Source organism: Cuculus canorus, chromosome W (assembly GCF_017976375.1).
Source record: "Cuculus canorus isolate bCucCan1 chromosome W, bCucCan1.pri, whole genome shotgun sequence".
Classification (NCBI taxonomy): domain Eukaryota; kingdom Metazoa; phylum Chordata; class Aves; order Cuculiformes; family Cuculidae; genus Cuculus; species Cuculus canorus.
In genome coordinates this window covers 15266795-15290996 of record NC_071440.1, presented here as the reverse complement: position 1 = coordinate 15290996, position 24202 = coordinate 15266795, and positions in this window count along the sequence as shown.

Sequence of the window (24202 nt, the reverse complement as noted above, 5' to 3'; positions counted from 1 at the left end):
TTGATTCAGAATGATCCGATAAATTCATACAACACATTACTTGAAATCTTCACACTCGTGTCCTTGTGCCAATACTAAAAATCTATTTCAGCTCTATTTTGTAATGTAACATGCCTAACACTATTAACATCAGCTAATAAGCCAGTCAAAGCAATTGAAGTAGCATTAGTCTGTTGCTTACTGCATTTTTTATTTTTTCCACAATTTGTTCTGCTTCCTTTGTTACTTTCCTTGGTGCTAATATATCCGTATCTCATTTTAATAACTCAAACAAAAGGTAACAACATTTGATTATCTACCCCTATCAAATTCTTGATCCAATTGATATTACCTAGCAAGATCTGCACATTGTTAAGTGTTTGGATGTTAATTCGAAATGATACCCTTTGTGGTTTGATGGCTTTATCCAAAATTTTTCACCCCAAATACATCCATGGTGCAGCACTCTGCATCTTTTCTGGTGCGATTTGCAATTCATGTTTTTGCAACATGCCACATAATTCCTGTTTATACCTTTCCAAATTATCTTTCCCCACCACTAGTATATTATCCATATAATGGTACACTAATAGCTGTGGATATTTTTTCCGAAAACCTTGTTTGGCTTGGTCAACATAAAATGGACACATTGTTGGCACATTTTTCATCCCTTGTGGTAACACTACCCATTGATAGCTCTACACTAGTACCTGTAGGTTTGTTGTCGGAACTGAAAAGGCAAATTTTTCACTATCGTTGGAGTCAATAGGTATGGTAAAAAGCCAGTCTTTTAAGTCAATAATTAAAATGTTCCAGTTCCTATAAATCCTTGAAGACTGACCAATGGCCATCCTTCAGGCCAGTCTTTTTCTGCCATGATGGTGACATCTGCACCAGTATCTACCAACATATTTATTTGAATTGCTTGATTTTCTAATATCAATGTCACTTTTAATTGTGGTTTGGATTTTTGAATTTCTAATGCCCACATTATCTGTTTCTCTTGTCCTGTAGAGACAAAGCCTCCACTCGCCCTTTCTTTGCTTTCAGTTTGTGGAGCTTTACTTTTAAAAGGTACTAATTGTGCTATTAGACTGAATGCCTGACACAGAGCAACAAAACCAAACATATTGGATGACCATCAAGTCGTCTATGGACTTTTCTCTGAGTAATGGCTTTTTCAGTTTTGCCCAAAGTTTGTTTTGTTTCACTCATAGGAGGTGCTGTTAAAACCATGTCCCTCTTAAGAAGATCAAATAATGGACTTAGTTCTGCATTAGTAATACCCAAATAAGGTTTAACTCAATTGATTGTTCCTAGGAGCTTTTGTAAATCGTTTTAAGTACTATTTGCAATTTGACTTGCTGAGGTTCAATTGTGGCATTCAAAATTTTCCACTCAAGATATTTCCAGGTATGAATTTTTTCAGATGCGACTTGAAGGCCTATTTTCTCTAATACAATCTTTGAAATGGTATCAATTGAGCAACACAACTGCTTTGGGTGATATACACAGGTGGGAAAAGGAATATAAACCATAACTTGTATTTGTTCAGTAAAAGTAGAATTAATAACACCACGTTACACAAAAAGACTTTGCAAAGTGACACTTGAATGACCTACTAACCAAGCACTTAAACTGTTACCAATAGGACCAAAAGCTTGGAGCGATACCTTATGAATGCATTAATCTGTTATTTTGATTGAGGAGGCTGTGGAAAAGATCCAAGCAAGAGCATTTACTGTTGTCACGCATCTCTGCCGCACGCTGGGTTGCTGGTTTTCTTGGTTCTTTAATGTTAACGGGTTACCCCCAATATCGTATTTGAAATGGTGTTGATTTGTAAAGTGACAACCTTTTCTGTCGGAGTGGGAGGCGGACCCGGAGTAACGATGGAGTCTCAATATGAGCATGATCGTTCTCATTTATTCATGCACCTTACACTTCTTATATACTTATCCCAATAATGCATGCACCAACAAAACAAATCCTAATTGGTTATGTCCCACTGTTCACGCGCCTTATGCTGTCACGCAACTGGCCAGACGCTCTTGAGCACGCGAAAGGGGAGATACAAAGTTCTCATCACAACTCTTCGGGACTTTCCCGCACTGGATTCCACATTCCTGTATTCTACTCCCTTTTATCTTATCTCAAGGTCAGGCCTAGCTACAGACAGCAAACCCTGGATTGTTCACTGCTATTAAATCATGAGCCATTCTTCCACACTTTTCGAAATTTATGGTAACGGTCCAAGCGTTCTCAAAGTCCTGGCTCCTTTTTTCTGTTTTTACCTGTATGGGAATTCTCAAGGCTGCAAATGCATTAACTTTTCTATTCCTTTGCAGTTTTTTAATCTCAGAGGATACTCCTTTTGGACTCTTAAATCATGCTCTCTTTAGTGTCTGGCTAAAATCCCCTTTACGGTTGTCTGCACTAGGACCCAGCAGTTGCTGATCTAAGAAGGGACACTGGAATGCAGAGTGTTCTTCATAAATTGTTACTCCCCTAGAGAGATAAGGACTCCCAAGCTGAAAGAAAAAAAAAAACTTCACATTCAAAAAAATAATCAGGTAAAAAGGTGGTAGGAAGGGGGCAGGGAATTCACACACAGCCACAGGGCTGGGGTTTTTTTCCATTTTCTTTTTCTATTTTCTATGTTCTTTTTTTCTATTTTTTTATTGTTTCTTTTTCCATTTTCTTTTCTGTTTTTCTTTCTGTATTTTCTATGTTCTTTCTTTTTCCTATTTTTTTTCCATTTTCTTTTCTCTCTCCTTTCTTTTTTTCTAGGTATTTTAAAATTTTGTATTCTGAAGCCTTTCACTTCAAAGGTCCCAAGTAAATCTACGTATTTGCCGGCTTAGTGGACGTTTAAGATTGAAAGGTCCCACCGTTGCATTTTTAAGATTAATCAAAATAAACAGAGGCTCAAACTCCTATAACCAAAACCCAATTTGCAGATCTTACAAACATTTAAAGCGCTTTAAACACACACACACACACACAGAACCACTCTTGAGAGCTGGCTTAATATACCCATACAATGTTGTTTACGACCAGTCAATAATAGTAGCATGATGGTATGAATATTTAAACTATACACGGTACCGAACACATACAACACTTAAAATATGCACATGTATTATAAAATAAGGTTTGTATTGACTGTTTAACAGGTAATAGTCTTTGGTTGTTACAGTATTTTTGTGGCAAAGGACTACCCTGTGGCGGCTGTGAATTATGCATGCATGCGATGGAGCCAGCAGCTGCTTCAAGCGCTGGGCTGGTGGGCAGGGTGGGGGCAGCTTGGCGGCGAAACAGTCAGTACTTTCTCTTTTTACAGCTTTTCGAATTTCTTTGATCGCTTCATAACTAACTGCTTCCCAGCCAGCATCTGCATCTCGTAATAAATCATGGGAAAAACTTGCAACACTTCAACCTGTTTCCGCAGCTGCGCCTCCCTCCTGGAGGAGGAGGACTTGTGCCCATCTGAACTACTTTCATCCTCAGAAGTTTCACTTGGTAGTGGAGGACAGAGCAGTGGATTAGTGGCATTCAGTGGAGATCTTACATCGGAAGGAGGTGAGGCAGAGTATTTTACTACAGTTCGCCTTTACCTTGTGGCTCGGATTCACTTGCAAGCTCAGCGGCCATCTTATAAGTCCTGTCATTAGTTGGATATGATTGTTTCTTAACATCTTCCCCATCCTCAGAATCAGTCCACAATGGTGATCACTTTTTTATTTTCCTTGAAGTCCTTTTAGAAGTCGCCTTTAGGTCCTTCAATACTGGACCAGGAGGGTCAGGATTATTTAAGGCACTAGCCTCTGCTAGATCTTGTTGTGCTTTAAAATCTTTCAGTGTTTCATATATCAGTTGCCATGTTATTAACACACGGGAAGCATTTAAATCTCCCTTTGTGGCATGTTCAAATAGTAATTCACCAGCCTCCTTCCAAGTCCCAATGTCAAAAACATGCGATGATTTCGCGGGCACATTCCTACTCCTTAACCATGCTAATAACAATTCCAGTTTATGTTCTTCATACAGAGCTCCTTTCCTTTTCAAAATATGCTTAAACATCTTTACTATTGCCTTTTCTTCTGTTGACATATTCGCCCCCATCTTTCACCACTTAGTTTCTCAGCTGCTCACCTGAATCTCATGGAACAGGTGATTGTGGGCCCCAGGCCTTTCTCCTTTTGTCTGCTTGGTTCAGCTGGCAAGACGATCATTCAGCTGAGACGTCTCCCCCATGCGCTATCCTTTCCAGCATCTCTCAGATTCCCAGATCAGCACCTCTCTTGCTGCGTCACATGAATGTTGGGTCACCATTTGGGGAGATTGATGACACAGACTCCGATATCTTGGATCAAAGAACTTTATTGCTCTTAGCAAGCTCCTTATATACACAATGTTATGTTGCATCTAAAACTTGGCATCCTTTGATTGGTTACAAACAACTGTTCACACATATAAGTTTATACTACTATTGGTTAGTTGCTACTGTCCACACGCCTAGAGCAAATGCTTACTTGGTTAATTAGCTTTGCATATTTTACATGCTTTTCTCCTAAGTTATCATGATTTCTACTTTTCTAACTTACACCTCCCTCTCAGCTTCTGGGAATACAGCCATAGCTTACTGTTCCTCTCCGTTGTTTCCTTTTACCACACTGTTCATGGTCCTTCAAGGGCATCGTGGCCTTCATTAATATAAAATGTTTCTACATGGGATCAGGGGCAAAAAGACAGACGAGGTCTGTATTGGATGCCAGCCACCAAAGAAGAGAGTCTGACCCTCGTGATCCCTCAGTTTAATACCAAGTATGACATATATCATAGAATCATAGAATGCTTTGGGTTGGAAGGGATCTTTACTGGTTATCTAGTTCAATGCCCATGCAAAAGCAGGGACATCTTCACTATATCAGGTTGCTCAGAGCTGTATCCAAACTGACCTTGAATGTTTCCAGGGATGGAGACTCCACTACTTCCCTGTGCAATCAGTTCCAGTGTTTCACTACCCTCTTTGTAAAAAATTTCTTCCTTATATCCAGTCTAAATGTACCCTCCCTTAGTTTAAAACCATTACTCCTTGGCCTGTCACAACAGGCCTTGCTAAAATGTCTGTCCCCATCTTTCCTATGGGCCCCCTTTAAGTACTGGAAGGCTGCTATAAGGTCTCCTTCCCCACAGCCTTCTCTTCTCCAGACTGAACAACCCAAACCCTCTCAGCCTGTCCTTGTAGGTGAGGTGCTTCAGCTCTCAGATCATTTTTGTGGCCCTCCTCTGGACCCACTCCAACAGCTCAATGTCCTTCCTGTGCTGAGGACCCCAGAGCTGGATGCAGTACTCAAAGTGAGGTCTCACGAGAGCCAAGCAGACTGGCAGAATCACTTCCCTTGCCCTGCTGGCCACACTTGTTTTGATGCAGCCCAGGATACGGTTGGCCTTCTGGGCTGCAAGTACACATTGACAGCTCATGTTCAGCTTCTCATCCTCCAGGACCCACAGGCCCTTCTCTGCAGGGCTGCTCTCAATCACATCATCCCCTAGCCTGTATTGAAACTGATTGCTCTGACCCAGATGTAGGACCTTGCACTTGGCCTTGGAATGGAAAGGAATACTCTGCCGGTCAGTTTTGGGTCACCTGTTCTGTCCACTCTTCCCTGCAGGCGTGACCCATTTCCACCCCTTTCACTTGTCATCAAGGTTAAGTTGGCCTACACCCTGCATCAAAACCACTTCTATTAAGAAAAAAAAAGATCGGTTATTGTCATAGGAGACACTTCTGATGGGGACAGAAGGCCCAATATGCTGACCAGACCCACTTCTTAGGGAAGTCTGCTGCCTCCCTGGGGCCCAGGTTAAAGATATTACAAGAAAACTTCCTGCCTTGGTAATGGCCCTCAAATTATTATCCATTATTGATTTTTCAGGTAGGCAGCAATGAAGTTGCAACAAGAAATCCAAGGGCAATCAAGAGAGACTTCAGGACCTTGGGATGACTGGTTAAAGGGTCAGGAGTGCAAGTGTTCTCTGTCCTTCCAGTTGCAGGGAATGACGAGAGAAGAAACAGGAAGACCCAACAGATCAATACGTGGCTCTGAGCCTGGTGTCACCAGCAGAATTTTGGGGTTTTTTGTCATGGATTGGTCAACACACGAACAGGTCTTCTGGGGACAGATGGGGTACACCTCTCTCAAAGAGGGATCTTTGCACAAGAGTTAGCAGGACTTATTGAAAGAGCTTTAAATGAGATTTGAAGGGGGAAAGGAATAAAACCAAGCTTGCTGGAGATAAGCCATGGGATGGCACATTTGAGGGATGGTGTACTAGTGAGGTCCTTCAGTCTGCTCCACTATATGATGAGTATACTGGAGCACATTTTAAATGTCTCTATAGTAATGTGCACAGCATGAGGTATATAACAAGAGGAGCCAGGGACTTTGGCCCAGTCCCAGAGCTACGACATCATTGGCATAAACAAAATCTGGTGGGATGTGTCCTGTGACTGAGGTGCCATAATGGACAGTTATATACTCTTCAGGAGGGATAAGCAGGGCAAGCAAGGTGGGGGTTGGGGGTGGGAACTGTATATAAGGGAGGGGTTGGATGTATGGTGCTTACAGTTGACGACACAGTTGAGAGCATCTGGGTAAGAATGAAGGGGAAAACAAAGTGAATGTTGTTGTGGGAGTATACTACAGACCACCCAGCCAGGATGATGAAACAAATGAATTATTCTACAAGGAATCAAGGGATATCTCTAGATCAGCTGCCTTTGTCCTAACAGGTGATTTTAACTTCTCAAACATCAACAGGAAATATCACACAGCAGATACAAACAGGTCCAGGAAATTCCTGAAGTATGTTGAGGATAACTTCTTGGTGCAGGTACTACAGGAGCCGACAAGGAAAGGTGCACTGTTGGGGGAGGGGAGCCCCGGAGTCAATGAACGAGTCCTCCCAAAGGTATGAATCATTGCTCATTTATTGTACCATCTGAGGGTCTATTTATACAGATAATCAGAGTGCATGTTTCCATGGAATCAGAATATTTACAACATATTCTAATCGTAAAGTCACACTGTTGAACTACACACCCGGTTCCCATGCCTGGTTCTGACTATCAAGCGAGCCTCCTCATTCTCATGAGATAGCAAAGCTCTCAGAAAACATCACAACCTTGAAGCCTTATACTAAGGCTTTGTATCTAAGAACTGACTATAGGCCTTTGTGTCTAAACATTGATACTTTAGCACATTCCTTTCTACTGATCGTCATAGGCAGAGTTGTGCAAGCAGGCTTCTAGGATTACAGCATGTCCAGTTTGTTCCAATATATTTTCTACAATTCCCCCTTTTTCTTTTTGCACAACCCAAGCCTGACTGACTAGACGAGTTGCTATTCTTCTTAAACATGCAAGCAAACAACAACCAAAGAGCAACATTAAAATCAACGGTAAAAACAACACCATTAACGACTTCATCAAAGAGGATAGCCATCCTGTAATTCCTAATTTTCGCAACCATTCTGTAAGCGGGTCCTGACCAATCGTGATCTTCTTTAAGTTATCCTTCAGCTCTCGGAGTTTTCTATGAATGCTCTCAGAGTGATCGCTAAGATTAAACAACACATTCCTTCAAACTCTTCACAGCCATGGCCATGTGCTAGTAAGAGCTCTATTCTGCAAGGTAGCATGGCGAATTGATTCAGTGTCTCGCAGTAGCTGGGACAATATTTCAGAAGTAAGGTTAAACTCTTTACTGACCCAACAAGCTAGTTGCGCTAAATTTTTTGCATTAATCCCGGTTCCTGCAAAAGGAAAAAATATCAGACCTAATCGTTCTATTTCTGAAGGTAATTTGACTTTATCATCACAGGTGGAATCAAAATGGAGGGCTCTCTTTTGACGGGTAGAACGATGTAAGGTTGCTAGGTTCACAAGTTGTCTCATATGAGGGGCAAACATGGTCAGTTTACCTAAATAGCATGGTCCTCCGATAGGTTTATAGGGGATGCCATTCCAAGCTCTATCCCCACAAATTAGAAAAATCCCAGGAGGGAGTTGAACTCTTCCGGTAATCTGCACTGGTTTAAATGTTTTTATTTCCCCCCATAGCTCCTCCGTTCTTCCTGTAACATTCCGATAGCCAATTGGAGGTGGATTTCCCTGTTTAGCTATCGCCTTTTGGATTTGTAAAAACAGTTCACCAAGTCTGTGATTCGCTGGTAGCTTGAGAATAGCATCTATTCTCTGTACTACTCCCACAGCATATTGGGAATCTGGAACTATATTCAGAGGAACATGCAGCCAAGTGGACAAAGCCCAGGCTATGGCTACCAATTCAAGCGTTTGGAGAGAATCTGTCATATTCCCATGTATTCTGTGGTCGTTCCATTATCCATTCGTTTTCCACACACATACCACCATCCTGCTTTTCTTTCCGGCATCTGTAAAGACAGTCTGCCCTTTAATTGGTTGCTGTACTATTTTTGGTTTTTTCAACCATTGATATCGTCTGATAAGCTGTATGCACTTTGGGCAGGGGACTCTCCCCCTTTTTCTTTTTGCCAGGCGGGCCATTGCAGTAGAATGGCAAAAAGGGTGTTGTGAGTTGCAAGTAAACAGTCCTATAGGGGCATCATGTAGCATTTGATCAGCAAAGGATTCCAGGATCTTGTCACTCAGAAATTCCAATGCGGCTTGGTGCAGCGGAAGCCATTCGACAGGTTGGCCTGGGTCTGTCCCATGGAGGAGGGGCATAAAGGGTGCGAGTTGTTCATTTGTTATTCCTGCAATATTGCGGATGCATCATAAGTCTCCAAGCAGTTTCTGAGCATCGTTCAACGTCTTGACACTAGGTGTCAGCATCAATTTCTGTGGCCTAACAGTCGCACCGGCAATGGTCTAAACTAGACACTTCCAGGGTGCCTGACGCTGGACTTTTTCGGGTGCTATGATGAGGCCCTTAGAATTAAGCTGGGATTCCAAGCATTTAATAAGCATATCTGTGATAGGTTCCTTCTGACAAAGCAAGATGTCATCCATATAATGATAGATGAGGGTATCAGGGAACTGTCTACGAATAGGCTTAGGAGCTCGAGAAACAAAGAGTTGACACACGGTAAGAGAATTCTTCATCCCTTAAGGGAGGAAAACCCATTCAAACCTGTCCGCCAGTTCGACTTTATTTATCGATGGCAAGGTGGAGGCAAAGCGAACGGTGTCTTCCGGTTGTAGCGGGATAGTAAAGAAACAGTCTTTCAAGTTGTAAATATCATCCTGTCATCGGAATGACTATTGTTCTTTGGGTGATATACACAGGTGGGAAAGGAATATAAACCATAGCTTGTATTTGTCCAGTAAAAGTAGAATTAATAACACCACGTTACACAAAAAGACTTTGCAAAGTGACACTTGAATGACCTACTAACCAAGCACTTAAACTGTTACCAATAGGACCAAAAGCTTGGAGTGATACCTTGTGAGCGTTTCAATCCCTTATTACTGAGGAGGCTGTGGAGAAGATCCAAGCAGGAGCATTTACTGTTGTCACACCTCTCCGCTGCATGCTGGGTTGCTGGTTTCCTTGATTCTTTAATGTTAACAGTTTACCCCCTGGGTTCTTTTGTCTGTTTTTACCTGTATGGGAATTCTCAAGGCTGCAAATGCATTAACTTTTCTATTCCTTTGCAGTTTTTTAATCTCAGAGGATACTCCTTTTGGACTCATGCTTTCATTTTCATTCTTTCATTTCATTTCATGCTTTCATTTTCATTAGTGTCTGGCTAAAATCCCCTATACAGTTGTCTGCACTAGGACCCAGCAGTTGCTGATCTGATAAAGGACAATGGAATGCAGAACGTTCTTCATAAATTGTTACTCCCCTAGAGAGAGATAAGGACTCCCAAGCTGAAACAAAACAAAAAACCTTCACATATCAGGAGTAAGGTTGGGGAGGAATGGGGGGGGGAAACCTCACACACAGCCACAGGGCTGGGAGGGGAATAGAGTGGGGGGGAAACTCACACACAGCCATAGGGCTGGGGTTTTTTCCATTTTCTTTTTCTATTGTCTATGTTCTTTTGGGTTTTTTTTTTTTGGGGTTTTTTTTTTTTTCAGTTTGAAATTGTGTCCTCTGCAGCCTTTCACTTCAAAGGTCCCAGGTAAATCTACCTGTTTGCCGGCTTAGTGGACGTTTGAGATTGAAAGGTCTCAGAGTTGTATTTTTAAGATTAATCAAAACAAATAGAGGCTCAAACTCCTATAACCAAAACCCAATTTGCATATCTTACAAACGTTTAAAGCGCTTTAAACACACACACACAGAACCACTCTTTTGAGAGCTGGCTTAATATACCCATACAATATTGTTTACGACCAGTCAATAAGAATAGCACGATAGTATGAATATTTAAACTATACACGGTACCGAACACATACAACACTTAAAATATGCACATGCATTATAAAATAAGGTTTGTATCGACTGTTTAACAGGTAATAGTCTTTGGTTGTTACAGTATTTTTGTGGCAAAGGACTACCCTGTGGCGGCTGTGAATTATTCATGCATACGATGGAGCCGGTGGCTGCTTCGAGCACTGGGGCGGTGGGGAGCTTGGCGACGAAACAGTCAGTACTTTCTCTTTTTACAGCTTCATAACTAACTGATTTCCAGCTAAGATCTGGTGTTTCCTCTGCCACGCCATCTTCTTCCTCCTCTGATTCCTCTATTTTTCTACTATTTTCTGGTAACGCAATATTCTCCGGAGGGGGAGGAAGAGGCGGGTATAATTTAGCCCGACAGCTTGGTCCACCCCGCACTTTATCAGTGCAGCCGGCTACTGTGGGCACTTCCGGTTCGTGTGTCATTGCACTTCCGCCCTCTGATGGGTGAACATCGGGCGCCTCCGGCGCACTGGCGCTGTCTATGTCCTCAGACGCATTCCCCTTTTTTACAGCCGGATTTAAGAGCTCGCAGACGCTGGTACAAACTTTCCCAGTCATTCCTTTCATTGGGTAATTCTGGCTCACCCCAAAGAAAGCACTCATACGACTCGTCGTGGTAGGATGAGTTTCAGCCGGGGGATTGCTGGGGGGGGGGGGGGGGAGCTATGGCGCGCACAGCGGCAGCGGCAACTTTTGACTCCGCCTTCAGCGCTTGTAAAGTATTAACGACAGTCCGCCAAATTTCCCCACAGCCCCCAAAAGGCTCTTTGCCCTTTTTCGTGATCCTGCAGTCCCATAATTCATCCCCTACGGCGCACCACGCAGCCCAGTCAAAAAGATGAGAAGGATTTGCAAGAAATCCTTTCTCCCTAGCCCATAGAACGAGCTTCACTAACGCCTTTTCGGCAACTGCTTCACCTCGCTTAGCGAGAATACCTAATGGCAGTTTTTGTGCTGCAGCATAGTAAGATTCCATGTCTGCAAGCAAGAAAAGCAGAGGGAAGGTAGCGACCCTTCCTACCTCAGTCCACAGTCGCTGATTCGCGGCCGATATCTCTGCCGGCTCCCCACAGCCTTCGCTCCGAAACCTGAAGCTAACGGCTCAGCTTTTCGCTAGGGTTCAGCACCCTTACCGTTTTTCGCTAGAGTCCGGCGTTGAATATTCACCCTTTCCGCTTTTCGCTAGGTCTCTGCTTTTAACCCTTACCGCTTTTCGCTAGGGTTCGTCATCAAAGATTCACCCTTTCCGCTTTTCACTAGGAATCTGGCACCCTTTCCACTTTTCGCTAGGGTCCCTGTTCAGGCGCCACTTGTTAGGGGAGGGGAACCCCAGAGTCAATGAACGAGTCCTCCCAAAGGTATGAATCATTGCTCGTTTATTGTACCATCTGAGGGTCTATTTATACAGATAATCAGAGTGCATGTTTCCATGGAATCAGAATATTTACAACATATTCTAATCGTAAAGTCACACTGTTGAACTACGCACCCGGTTCCCATGCCTGGTTCTGACTATCAAGCGAGCCTCCTCATTCTCATGAGATAGCAAAGCTCTCAGAAAACATCACAACCTTGAAGCCTTATACTAAGGCTTTGTATCTAAGAACTGACTATAGGCCTTTGTGTCTAAACATTGATACTTTAGCACATTCCTTTCTACTGATCGTCATAGGCAGAGTTGTGCAAGCAGGCTTCTAGGATTACAGCATGTCCAGTTTGTTCCAATATATTTTCTACAGTGCACTCCTAGATTTGCTGTTTGTAAACAGAGAGGGACTTGTGAGCGAAGTGGTGATGGGTGGCTGTCTTGGTCACAGTGACCACAAAACAGTTGAGTTTCAAATTGTTGGTGGTGATGGGAGAAAAACTGCCAGCAAAACTTTGACCCTGGATATGGGGAGAGCAGACTTCAGGCTGCCGAAGGAGCCAGTTAACAAGATCCCCTGGAAATCTGCTTTCAAAGGTATTGGGGTCCATGAATGCTGGTCACTTTTTAAGAGCCATCTCTTACAAGTGCAGGAGCAGGCAATTCCAAAGTGTCGGAAGTCAAGCAAGTGGGGCAGAAGCTTGGCTGAGCAGGGATCTTCTAAAACTTAGGTGGAAGAGAAAAGCGTATGGACACTGGAAACAGGGACAGGCAACATGGGAGGACTACAGAGATGCTGTTTGCCACTGCAGGGAGAAAATACACATGGCCAAAGCTCCATTAGAGTTCAAGCTGGACAGAGCTCTAAAGGACAACAAAAAAAGTCTTTTTAAAATATGTTAGAAGCAAAAGGAGAATCAGGGATAACATTGGTCCGTTACTTGATGAGGTCAGTCACCTCACAAATAGGGACGCAAACAAAGTGAAGATGTTTAATAGCCTTCTTTTTCTTTTGTCTTCAACAACGATGATGGGTCCTGGGACTCCTGGAGCCCTGTATTGGAAGACCATGGCTGGAGGGATGATAAACTCCCAGCCAACTCTGAAATTATTCGAGACTTGCTACTCCAGCTATATGCACATAAAACTATGGATCCCAATGGAATTAATCCCAGGGTACTTAAAGAGCTGGCTGATGTCATTGTGGGACCTCTCTCAATGATTTTTCAATGCGCTTGGGAATCTGGAGAGGTCCCAGTTGACTGGAAGCTGGCAAATGTCCCAGTTTTCAAGAAGGGTGAGATGGGAGGGCCTGGTAATTAAGGGCCCGTCAGTCTCACTTCAATGTCTGGTAAAATTACGGAGAAGATTGTTCTGGGACTTACTGAAAAACATTTGACAGACAATGCAGTCATTGGTCACAGCCAGCATGAGTTCACAACGGGAAGGTCCTGTTTAATGAATTTAAATTCCTTTCATGACAAGGTCACTCATCTAGTTCATAGAATCATAGAATGGTTTGAGACCTTAAAGATCATCCAGTTCCATTTCCCCTGCCATAGGCAGGGACACCTCCCACTAGACCAGGCTGCTCAAGGCCCCATCCAACATGGCCTTGAATACTTCCAGGGATGGAGCATACATAACTTCCCTGGGCAACCTGTACTAATGCCTCACCACCCTCATCATGAAGAAATTCTTCCTAATGTCTAATCTAAATCTTCCCCTCTCCAATTTAAAGCCATTCCCCCTCATCCTATCACTCTATGCCCTTGTAAAAAGTCCCTCTCCAGCTTTCTTGTAGGCCGCCTTCAGGTACTGGAAGGCTGCTATAATGTCTTCTCGGAGCCTTCTCTTCTCCAAGCTGAACAACCCCAACTCTCTCAGCCTGTCCTCATATGGGAGGTGCTACAGCCCTTGGATCATCTCTGTAGTCCTCCTCTGGACCCATTCCAGCAGTTCCATATCCTTCTTATGTTGAGGATTCCAGAACTGGACACAATACTCCAGGCAGGGTCTCGCAAGAGTGGAATAGAGGGGCAGAATCACCTCCCTCGACCTACTGGCCACGCTTCTTTTGATGCAGCCCAGGATCTGGCACAGTGGCAGTTAACGATGAGGTGACCTTATTAAGGCTCCTATGGTCCACTGTCATTTCCCATGTACCAGCCAGATGGGATTGTTGAATGCATTTGCTGCAGGCCAGATGATACTGACGGCCGGCAAACCTTGGATAATTTCTGATTTCACCTTGACCTCTAGGGATATGATACTGTTTGGTATTAACTACCACTGTAGGAACTGGCAACTTAACTGAGTCCCACCAGGGATGACCCTGCAATATTCTCATGTCCTTAATATATAAGGGCCAGCTGAATGAGAAGACACCCCACTGAGTACTGATAATTTGCCTACAAAGGATGTCAACATCCAGTAAATATTCATGTATAGGTGCTCTTAAAGCAGTTACTTGAATGAGAGAGTCTTTCCTGATAGTCAGTTTTACTCTGATGGGGACTGCTTGCACGTTAGCACCACCACTATGATAGCTTGTCCCATTGGACTAGGGGTGCCATGTATGCTTACAGCTTAAACTCTAGTATCTACAAGTGCCATAACACGTCTCCATTGCGATCAATAAATTTCTACTGGGACAAATGGGTGTTTGTCCCCCACCATGTAAGATCTGACAAATACAGGGGATGAGGGGAACAAGCTATCTCTTCATTTTTGATTGGGCAATTTCCACTCCTTATATCCTTGTAAGGTGGGTGGTGCACCAGACTGCACTTCATTGTATTGATTCTTAAATGACATTTTCTGCTCTTGAGAAGTGAGTTGACTAGGTTTTAACTGCATCCAGCGATAGAGCAGTTCTGCATTAGATTTTACGTTACCTCTTCCCTAGGCATGCCTAGGGAACATAGTATTTTGGATATATTTCTTTGAACATTTATTTCAGCTGACTCACTCCCTTTAGCAAACTTCTACCTTCCACGTGCCTACCTAAGCGGATCAGCTATATTATTTGGGTCCTCAACTAGTCTCTACCAGCTGTGACAGTGTCATGGTTTAACCCTGGCCAGCAACTAAGCACCATACAGTCATTCACTCACTCCCCCGCAGTGAGATGGAGGGGAGAATTAGAAGGCTAAAAGTGCGTGGACCAGGTATGTTAATATAAGGTAAAGGGGATACTACCTGTAAGTTGCTGGAGGACGCTCTGCGCAAGGGAAAGAGAGCGGTCTCACCCTGAGGAAGAGTGCAATCTAAGGGTGGTGTTACCCGTAATTTGGGTCCTAACCACCTAGATCGGGGTGGTAGGAGTGGTACTACTGGTAATTTGGGTCCTAGCCACCTAGATTGGGGTGGTAGGAATAGTATGGTAACTTGGGTTCTCCTAGCCAGGGTGGCAGGAGTGATATGTGGTGTCATCATAGTTATGGCCATTTGTTGTGTTTAGTACTGTGTATATTTTAAAGAACCAGCGTAACATCAGACATTTTGGATCCAATGTTGTGAGTGTTAAATGAGGGTTGGAATAAGTGATTTGTGTGCTTGAGACACAACATTGTTGCAAAGCGAGTGTGGATTTCTGATCCGCAATTCCATAGTCCCACGAGGGGCACGGCAGGAGACTAATGACGCAAAAGTATTTGCTTGTGTTTGTGTGTGATTTGTCATCGGTGTAATTTGTTTGTATGTGTTAAGTGCCGGCATTGTCGTTAACCTATCACCCTCCCCCTCCCCCCAGGGAAATAAGAAGTTAAACTGAGATATTATTTACATTTTGGGTGTATTCGTTGCGGAAAATTTGTGGAAAAGTACACCATTACATCTCGCACCCTGGGTACAGTTTTATTGTAGCAGTACTAGTTGGCTGGTATTCTTCTGTGAAAATAGTTGAGGGGGAGGGGAGGTGCTGGAGTTGGAAGTATTAAGAAAGTTATTTTGGGAAATAATCCTTCAGTATACTTATGTCCACATTATAATCGTTGTCATCTGGCAGTGATTGTTAAATGTAAAAATTGTTGGTTTGATACTCCCTCTGAAGTAAGTTTACAAGAAAGTTTAAATCCTAACTGCCAGGACCATGGGCAATCATTAGCTGTTGCTAGTTTTTTTGGAATGAGACAAGAACCAAATACCCTGTAAATCACGGTTGGTGCTGTGAAAGTGACAGGTCTGGATTATCACGATGTGAGGGAAAGCAATTGCACAGCAACAAAGGAGTAAACTTCTATGTGTTAGCGGGATTTGATTCTGAATAAGGTTATCTGAGATGGGAGGTAAGCAAGGAAAAGAAATTCCCTAAAAGACCCTCTGGGCTGTATTTTAGCACACTGGAAGGAAATAGCAGGTGGGCTCAGAGGGACATCCTCTAAAGGATCCCTCATAAAATATTTTAATCAGTGGTGGCCTCTCTACAAACTGGACGATGGGGAAAAATGGCCCCTGAATGGGACCCTCAGTTATAATACCCTTCTACAATTAATGTTGTTTTTAAGAAGAAAGTGGGACAAGGTAATACATGTGAATATGTGTTTTACCCTCCAAATTCACCAGAAGTATCAGAGAGACTGTGGACTGACACCTCCACAAGATACTATGGTATTAGCATTGGAAAGGGAAAACAAGAGAGAAGGAAAAAGTCAAAAAGATGTTGTTCAGCATGTGGGATAGGACAGAACACCATGCAGAGACATACTCCTCTGGATCTGGGGTCAGAAGTCGGAATACAACAACTGTCTTCCTTGGTTTTGGGACAATCAGCACTGGATATTTGAAGAAAGCTGCAAAGGCTAAGACCAGCAGAAAGCAGGGATTTGGAAAAGTTTCTAGGTGAGGCTTGGAGGGTATATAGTAATCAGGAATGAGAGGTAAGAAGGAGAGATAGAAAGGCTTTAGTAGCAGCTTTACAGGAAGCTCAGGAGATACAGGGACCAGGACCTAGAAACCCTTGGGCAGGAATCAGTATGCATAGTGCAGATGATGGGGACATTGGAAAAATGAATGCCCAGAAGGGCGAAGGGGAAAGGTAAATAGAGATGACTGTAGGGAACCCGGGGAATCTACCCTGGCAGATCCACTGGTTATATTAAAGCTAGGGAAACAACAAAAAAACCTAGAATTTTTAGTAGATACGGGGGCAATATTTTAAATTTTAAATCAGTCCCTAACACCTGTAGATGATGATTTTGTGACAGTTAGGGGAACTACTGGCAAGACAAACCCGCCTAAATTTTAAATTAGATAAACAATTGGGATGCATAAATTTTTATAGATGCCAAATTCACCAAAACCCTTGTTGGGGAGGGACTTGTTGGAACAACTGGAAGCAGAAATAAAATTTGAAAAAGGAAAAAAGAAAAACCGCGGCTATGTGTGTAAATGCCCCCCCCCCTCCCTTTTCTCTTCTCTGAATGTGAAGGGTTTTTTCCTTTTCAGCTTCTTTGCTGAGAACACAGGAGTTAACAGTGTTATCTCTGTAGGAGGATAATAAGTTACAGGCAATTTTATTTGGATAAAAATAATGGTCGACCCTAACCTGGAGAAAATATCTGAATATTTTTGAGAAAGTTGTTTTAAAGTAGGTGTGTGAACTTACAAGAAAAAGATTTGAAGTTTATTTTCCTTTCACAGCAAACTGATTTAGTAACGCTCTGCATTCCGGTGTCCCTTATCAGATCAGCAACTGCTGGGCTCTGGCACAGACAATAGTGAAGGGGATTTTAGCAGATACTAATGGAAGTATAGTTTAAGGGCCCAAAGTAGTGTGCCAGTGACAATACCCTCTGAGATTAAAAGACTGCAAAGGAATAGAAAGCCCAATTAATAACATTTTACAGCATAGCACTAATAGTGGAATGCGAATCTGACTAGTGAAAAAGCTGGATGGAATTTACCAATTAGTGCAGGACCTGAGAAAATAAAAAGTTTGTCAAATATTTGAATAACCATATATTGTTTACAGTGTTAAATTTAAAAGATGCATTTTTCTGTCTGCCACTAACCAAAAAAGTCAAAAGCATTTGAAGGAGAGAATCCTACTGTTTTGCAGAATCAAACCCTATAAAGCATATAAATCAAACCCTATAAAGTTATAAAGCAGGTATGTGTTTTATTTCGTCTAGCGAACGTGAAGGAGATAAGCTCTGCCCAACTCGTGCACCATGTAACTTAACAAACAGCTACTTATAGTGTAAAGACATACATAATTATAAGCACCTACTACATATTCATAACCTTTCCCCATTTTGTATTATAATTAGTTCTGGAAGGATCTCTCCAGTCTTGCGCCTGCATAGTGCCTCCTAGTGGTCGTGGGCCAGAGTCCCAGGGATGAGGTCAATAGTCTTCCTCAGGATGAACTTTTTTTCCCTCGAACTGTGCACAGGCACAGTCCCCTTCTGGTTGCTTTCCAGCTCAAGACTGTTGATGTTGCATAACAGCTTCTTATCAGCAGAAGTTGCATACCAACTCTTCCTTATCAGCTTTCAAGGTCTTCACTAGCGAGCACTGCAAACCTAGCTCTCCCCCCCATATGGTGCAATTTACAACAAACTAAGCTTCTTCTAAGTTGCTTAAAATTCTACATTTTATATGTTTACCTATCACTTCCTCTGGTAGGAAAATCCAACTTACTTGCTTGTTGAAAACAAGCTAGATAAGAGATAATTAGTGGCCAGCTGAGTTAGTCTTAATTGCTGCAGCTGTGAGATCTGGAGAAGTGGCCAGTCACCAGGGTAGCTGCTAACGAGGCAATAAGGGTATATAAAGCCTTGGGTGGCAGAAGAGTTGGAGAGTAGGGTTTTTAGAGAGGAGTTTGCAGCTAGAGTAGCACCCAAGCAGAATCTGGGTTATCAATTGCAGCAACTTGGATGGTGTTACCTCAAGGTTTTAAAATTAGCCCAACAATTTTTAGAAATCAATTAGCATGAGACATTGAAGCATAGGATTCTCCCTCTAGAGATAAAATCCCTCTACAAAATATGGGTGACTTGTTAATAACAACTGAAAAAAGGCTTGACTGAACTCAGTGGATTATGAGTTTGATTTTCTTGGATTAAGTAGCTATCAAGTCTCTCAACAGAAAGTCCAAATGATGCAAGAACCAATGACAAACTTGGGATATGGACTATCCAGGGAGCAAGGAGAACTGGGAACTGAATAAAAGGAAGCCATCTGTCAGACTACACTCTCACAAATGGTAAGAAAAATCAGGACCTTTCCAGGAATGACAGGTTGGTGCAGTTTATGGATTTACAATTATGGGGTGACAGTAAAGCCATTATATGTTCTTTTAAAACTCAACTCTCTCCAAGTGGTGTGGTCTAAGGAAGCTAAAGAAAATGCGTTTGAGATGCTTAAAAGGAACTTGGTACGTTTCTGGGTATGATGGGGTGGTGCTGCCTGTGGATCTACAACTATGGACTCCTGGTAAGACCTCTCTATGAGCTTTTAAAAGCTAACCCTAAGGAACTTGTGTGGAATAGGGAAACGGACAAGGCCTTCCACAAACTAAAATAAGAACTAATGAGGGTACCTGCTTTGGGCTTGCCAGATACTACTAAGCCCTTCTAGCCATTCTCCCAAAAGAAACAAGGAATAGCCTTGGGAGTCCTAGCCCAAACTTTGGGGCCTTATCAGAGGGCGGTGGCATACTTCTCGAAACAACTAGATGAGGTCAGTAAAGGATGGCCAAGCTGCCTAAGAGCAATTGCAGCATTTGTTGTCAGTATCCAGGAGGCTCATAAATTCACATTGGGTTAGAAAATCACCGTTTTAGTGTCCCATGCTGTGTCTGCGATGTTGGAAGTAAAAGGGGGCCATTGACTGTCACCATAGAGATTTTTGAAATATTAGGCTATCATGGTAGAACAAGTCGATGTGGAAATAGTAGTTTACCAGTATTGTCAATCCAGTATCTTTCCTTAGTGGGACTTTGGGAGAGTCTGTATCCCACAGTTGCCTGGAGACAATTGAGGCAGTGTATTCCAGTCGACCAGACTTGAAAGAAACACTACTAAAGGACACTGAGGATTCCTGGTATACTGATGGAAGCAGTTTTGTTTGACAAGGTACCCATAGAACTGGATATACAGTAACTACTAGGAACAAGGTAACCAAATCCCAATCATTACCTGCAGGGACTTCGCCTCAGAAGGCTGAAATCATTGCCTTGACCAGAACCTTAGAACTGGTAAAAAGGAAAAAGATGAATATTTGGACAGATTGTAAATATGCCTTTGGAGTTGTTCATACTCGCAGAGCGATCTGGAAAGATACACTACACCAGAATTAAAAGGGCCCCTAAGCCATAATGGAAAGCAACTCTGACCGGACCTATGAAACTATGGATTCAATAAAAATATGAGTATTGATTACACTTGTTAATGTAATGCTATGTACAGGAACATCAAAGTCTTGGAACCGAAATGCATATTTGCAACTGACCGCAAATTGTTGGTTAAGCACAGCTCTTCCCAGAGGTAATATAGAAATGCCTGTGTTTGGGGTGCATCTTCAAATGCACAAAACTGGACAAGCACTTGTATAGCAGGTTATCTAACTCCACACCTATGTTGGGAGTTAGTGAACTTGAAAAGACAATAGTTAATTTCCCAACAGAAATGGAAATCATAACTAACCACACTGCAGATGCCCTCACAGCTATCCAAACTGAAGTGACATCATTGAGCAGAGTGGTGTTACAAAGTCAATGGGTTTAGATAGATCAATGGCACAGATAGCAGGAGTTATATACCTTAATAAATAAAAGCTGCTGCACTTACATTGACCCATCAGGAAAGGTAACAAAAGACATAGATGAAATCTGGAAACAAGCCAATGAAGCAGCACAAGATGGTATCTCTTTTGGTTTACTGAACTTTGGGAAAAGCTTACCTCTTGGTTGCCTAACTTTGCTTGGCTTAGACAGTTGCTTGCTTTGATAGTTGCTTTAATGATTTTAGGACTTTTATTGTATTTTGTTTAAATGTTTTATATGTTGTACTAGAGGGGCTATTAATGATTATGAACAATGGAAAAAAACATCAACTTTGCCAGAAGATAGAATTGGGAAAATACTTTAAGAAGAGCCTCAATACAGAAAGCACCCTTTAAATAAGTAAAATAATTTACTAATGGGCTAGAAAAGGGGGGAATTGAAACAGGGAGTGAAAGGGTTAACCAACAGAGGCATTCAGTAACAAGAATTGAAGGCATTCTTCAAAACAAGGACACATTATCAGGAAGGTGGTGCCCAGGCAGGTTGTGCAGCTGTGCTTCGGTGAGACAAGCGCTAACCGGTTCTGTAGTTTGAAATACAGCCAACTCAGCTAAGGTGAAGAGTGGACTTATGATAATGGAAATAATTGTAATAGTAACGCCCTTTTAGTGAAGAAATTGTAATAGCCTAGCCCACGTAAATAATTGTGTGCCTTTACACTATGAGTAGCTGCTTGTTAGACAATATGATGTGCAAGCTAGGATGAGAAAGCCCTCTTGCACCCCAGCTGGCAATAAAGCATACCTGCTTTATAACTCTCCTGAGTTGTGAAGTGTGTTTCCACGTGCGGGGTGAAACATTCCCTTTGAATTCTCACATATTCTAACTTAAATCATGACAAGGAGTTTCCCTCTATATCAGGAAATGGATAGAGCATGAAGAGCTCTCTCTGAATAGCCAATCATGAATCAATTTAGTGTTTAGCAAGGTGATTGTATGGGATCTATTATAATCAAAAGAGCAACTTAATTACATGTTCAAAAATGACAAGATTGACTCCTTTACTACATGGTATAAAAAGTACATATGCATGTACAGCACTATAGAGATATATGGGTACACAAAGATATATTAATTTTTAAGGATAAAAGGGATACAAATAACCACAATTATAAAGATATATAAGTATATTTAAGCACACAGATAGATAAAGAGACAGATAGAGAGGCTAGCCTGAATATTTCCCTCTTTAGATTTGTGAGAATACTCACAAACAATGCATCAACATTCCTTGACAGACAATGGTCGGATCTCAAGAGGTAAACTTTGCCTAGGCCTTTTCATTTGCTGTGTTAGCAAATGATATCGTGTGTTACACCTGAGTGTCATCCCAACTCAGGGGGAGATGCTGGTCACAACCCACTGTGATCCAGGGAAGCTCAAAGGACCTTCCCTATGATCCCTTGCTTATAGAATCTGAGATAACTGACTTTTGTCAAATATTTAAATATTCATTTTAATGCTTTAATATTCATTTTGGCTGCAACTTGGAATACATAATTCTGGAAACTTTTAAAAGTTATGTAAGATCACTTCACTTGGGCCACAATTCAGGTATCAGACATATTCAGCTGTCACAGCGTAACTGATGATCAATCTCTTTCTCAGGCAGTGAAGGGACCTTTTCCTAGGCACACGTGAGAAACACTCACTATTGAGGCATGCAAAACACAAATAGCCTAACTCTCGCACACAGGAGTCCCAGATCACCAAGGTGATACCTAAGTGTGCTGGACCACTGCATCTTTACAATGGGTGCTCTCTCCCCCAGTGTGCCTGGTCAAGAAGACTGATTATCAGTCTCTTTATTCAGGTGATAAGGGAGTCTTTTTTCCCAAGAACAGCAGTTTTGGGAAGGCCAAGGGTATCACACCACCACACAAACACAAGTGAGCTAATTGGTGACGTTAAGATTAGAGGCAGATTGCAGCCATGAGGGATACGAGTAAGGGGAAGAGTAAAGTCAGGACACATAATTTTAGAAACAAAAAAAAAAAAGCTCCAGCTCTTCAAGGAGTCAGTCAATAGGACCCCATGGGAAACTGCCCTCAGGGATAAAGGAGCAGAACAGAGCTTGCAAATATTTAGGGATGTTTTCCATAGAGCTCAAGAGCTCTTGATTCCCAGGTGTAAGAAATCAGGAAATGAAGGCAAGAAACCAGCATGGACAAGTCAAGACCTGCTGGTCAGACTAAAGGGCAAGAAGGAACTGCACAGGCAGTGGAAGTAGGGACAGGTATCATGGGAAGAGTATAGAGATGCTTCCCAGTTTTGTTGGGATGTGGGTCAGAAAGGGCTTGCCAAACCCCTTTCTATCATCCACCAGCAGTCCTGGCTGACTGGGGAAGTTCAACTTGACTGGAAGCTGGCTGATGTTATACCCATTTACAAGAAGGGTTGGAGGGAGGATCCAGGAAACTACAGGCCTGTCAGTCTGACCTCAGTGCCAGGGAAAGTCATGGGACAGGTGATCTTGAGTGCTATCATGAAGCACATGCAAGAGAACTGGGTGATCAGGCCCAGTCAACATGGGTTTACAAAAGGCAGATCTTGCCAAACTAACCTGATCACCTTCTATGACTAAATGACTCGACTACTGGATGGGGGAATGGCTGTGGATGTAGTCTTCTTGGACTTCGGTAAAGCCTTTGACACAGTTTCTCACAGCATTCTGCTTCAGAAACTGTCTGCCTCTGGCTTGGATGGACGCACACTCTCCTGGGTTGAAAACTGGTTGGATGGCTGGGCCCAGAGAGTGGTGGTCAATGGAGTTAACTCCAGCTGGAGGCCAGTCACAAGTGGTGTCCCCCAGGTCCAGCCCTGTTCAATGTCTTTATCAATGACCTGGATGAAGGTATTGAGTGCACCCTTAGCAAATTTGCAGATGACACTAAGCTGGGTGGAAGTGTCGATCTGGTTGAGGGTAGGGAGGCTCTCCAAAGGGATCTTAACAGGCTGGACCAATGGGCTGAGACCAATGGCATGAAGTTTAATAAGGCCAAATGCTGGGTCCTGCACTTGGGGCACAACAACCCTGTGCATTGCTACAGAGTAGGGGAAGAGTGGCTAGAAAGCTGCCTGGAGGAGAAGGACTTGGGGGTGTTGATTGATAGCCAACTGAACATGAGCCAGCAGTGTGCCCAGGTGTATCTTGGCCAATGGTATCTTGGCTTGTATCACAAACGGTGTGACCAGCAGGTCCAGGGAGGTTATTCTGCCCGTGTACTGGTGAGTACATTGGTGAGTCTGCACCTTGAATACTGTGTTCATTTCTGGGCCCCTCACTACAAGAAGGATGTTGAGGCTTTGGAGTGTGTCCAGAGAGGAGCAAAGAAGCTGATGAAGGGGCTAGAGTTGCAGTTTATCTGTTAAATCTTTTAGGGTGTTAAAAATTTTATGTATCGATTCTGAATGGTCTGATAAGTTCATACAACACACGCCATCAAATTCTTCACAGCCATGACCATGTGCTAAGAGTAAAAAATCTATAGCTACTCGATTTTGCAATGTGGCGTGTTTCACGGAATCTGCATCTCTCAAAAGACTAGATAAAGCTGCTGATGTGGCATTTGTTTGTTTTGCTAATCAACAACCTAGTTTGTTTAA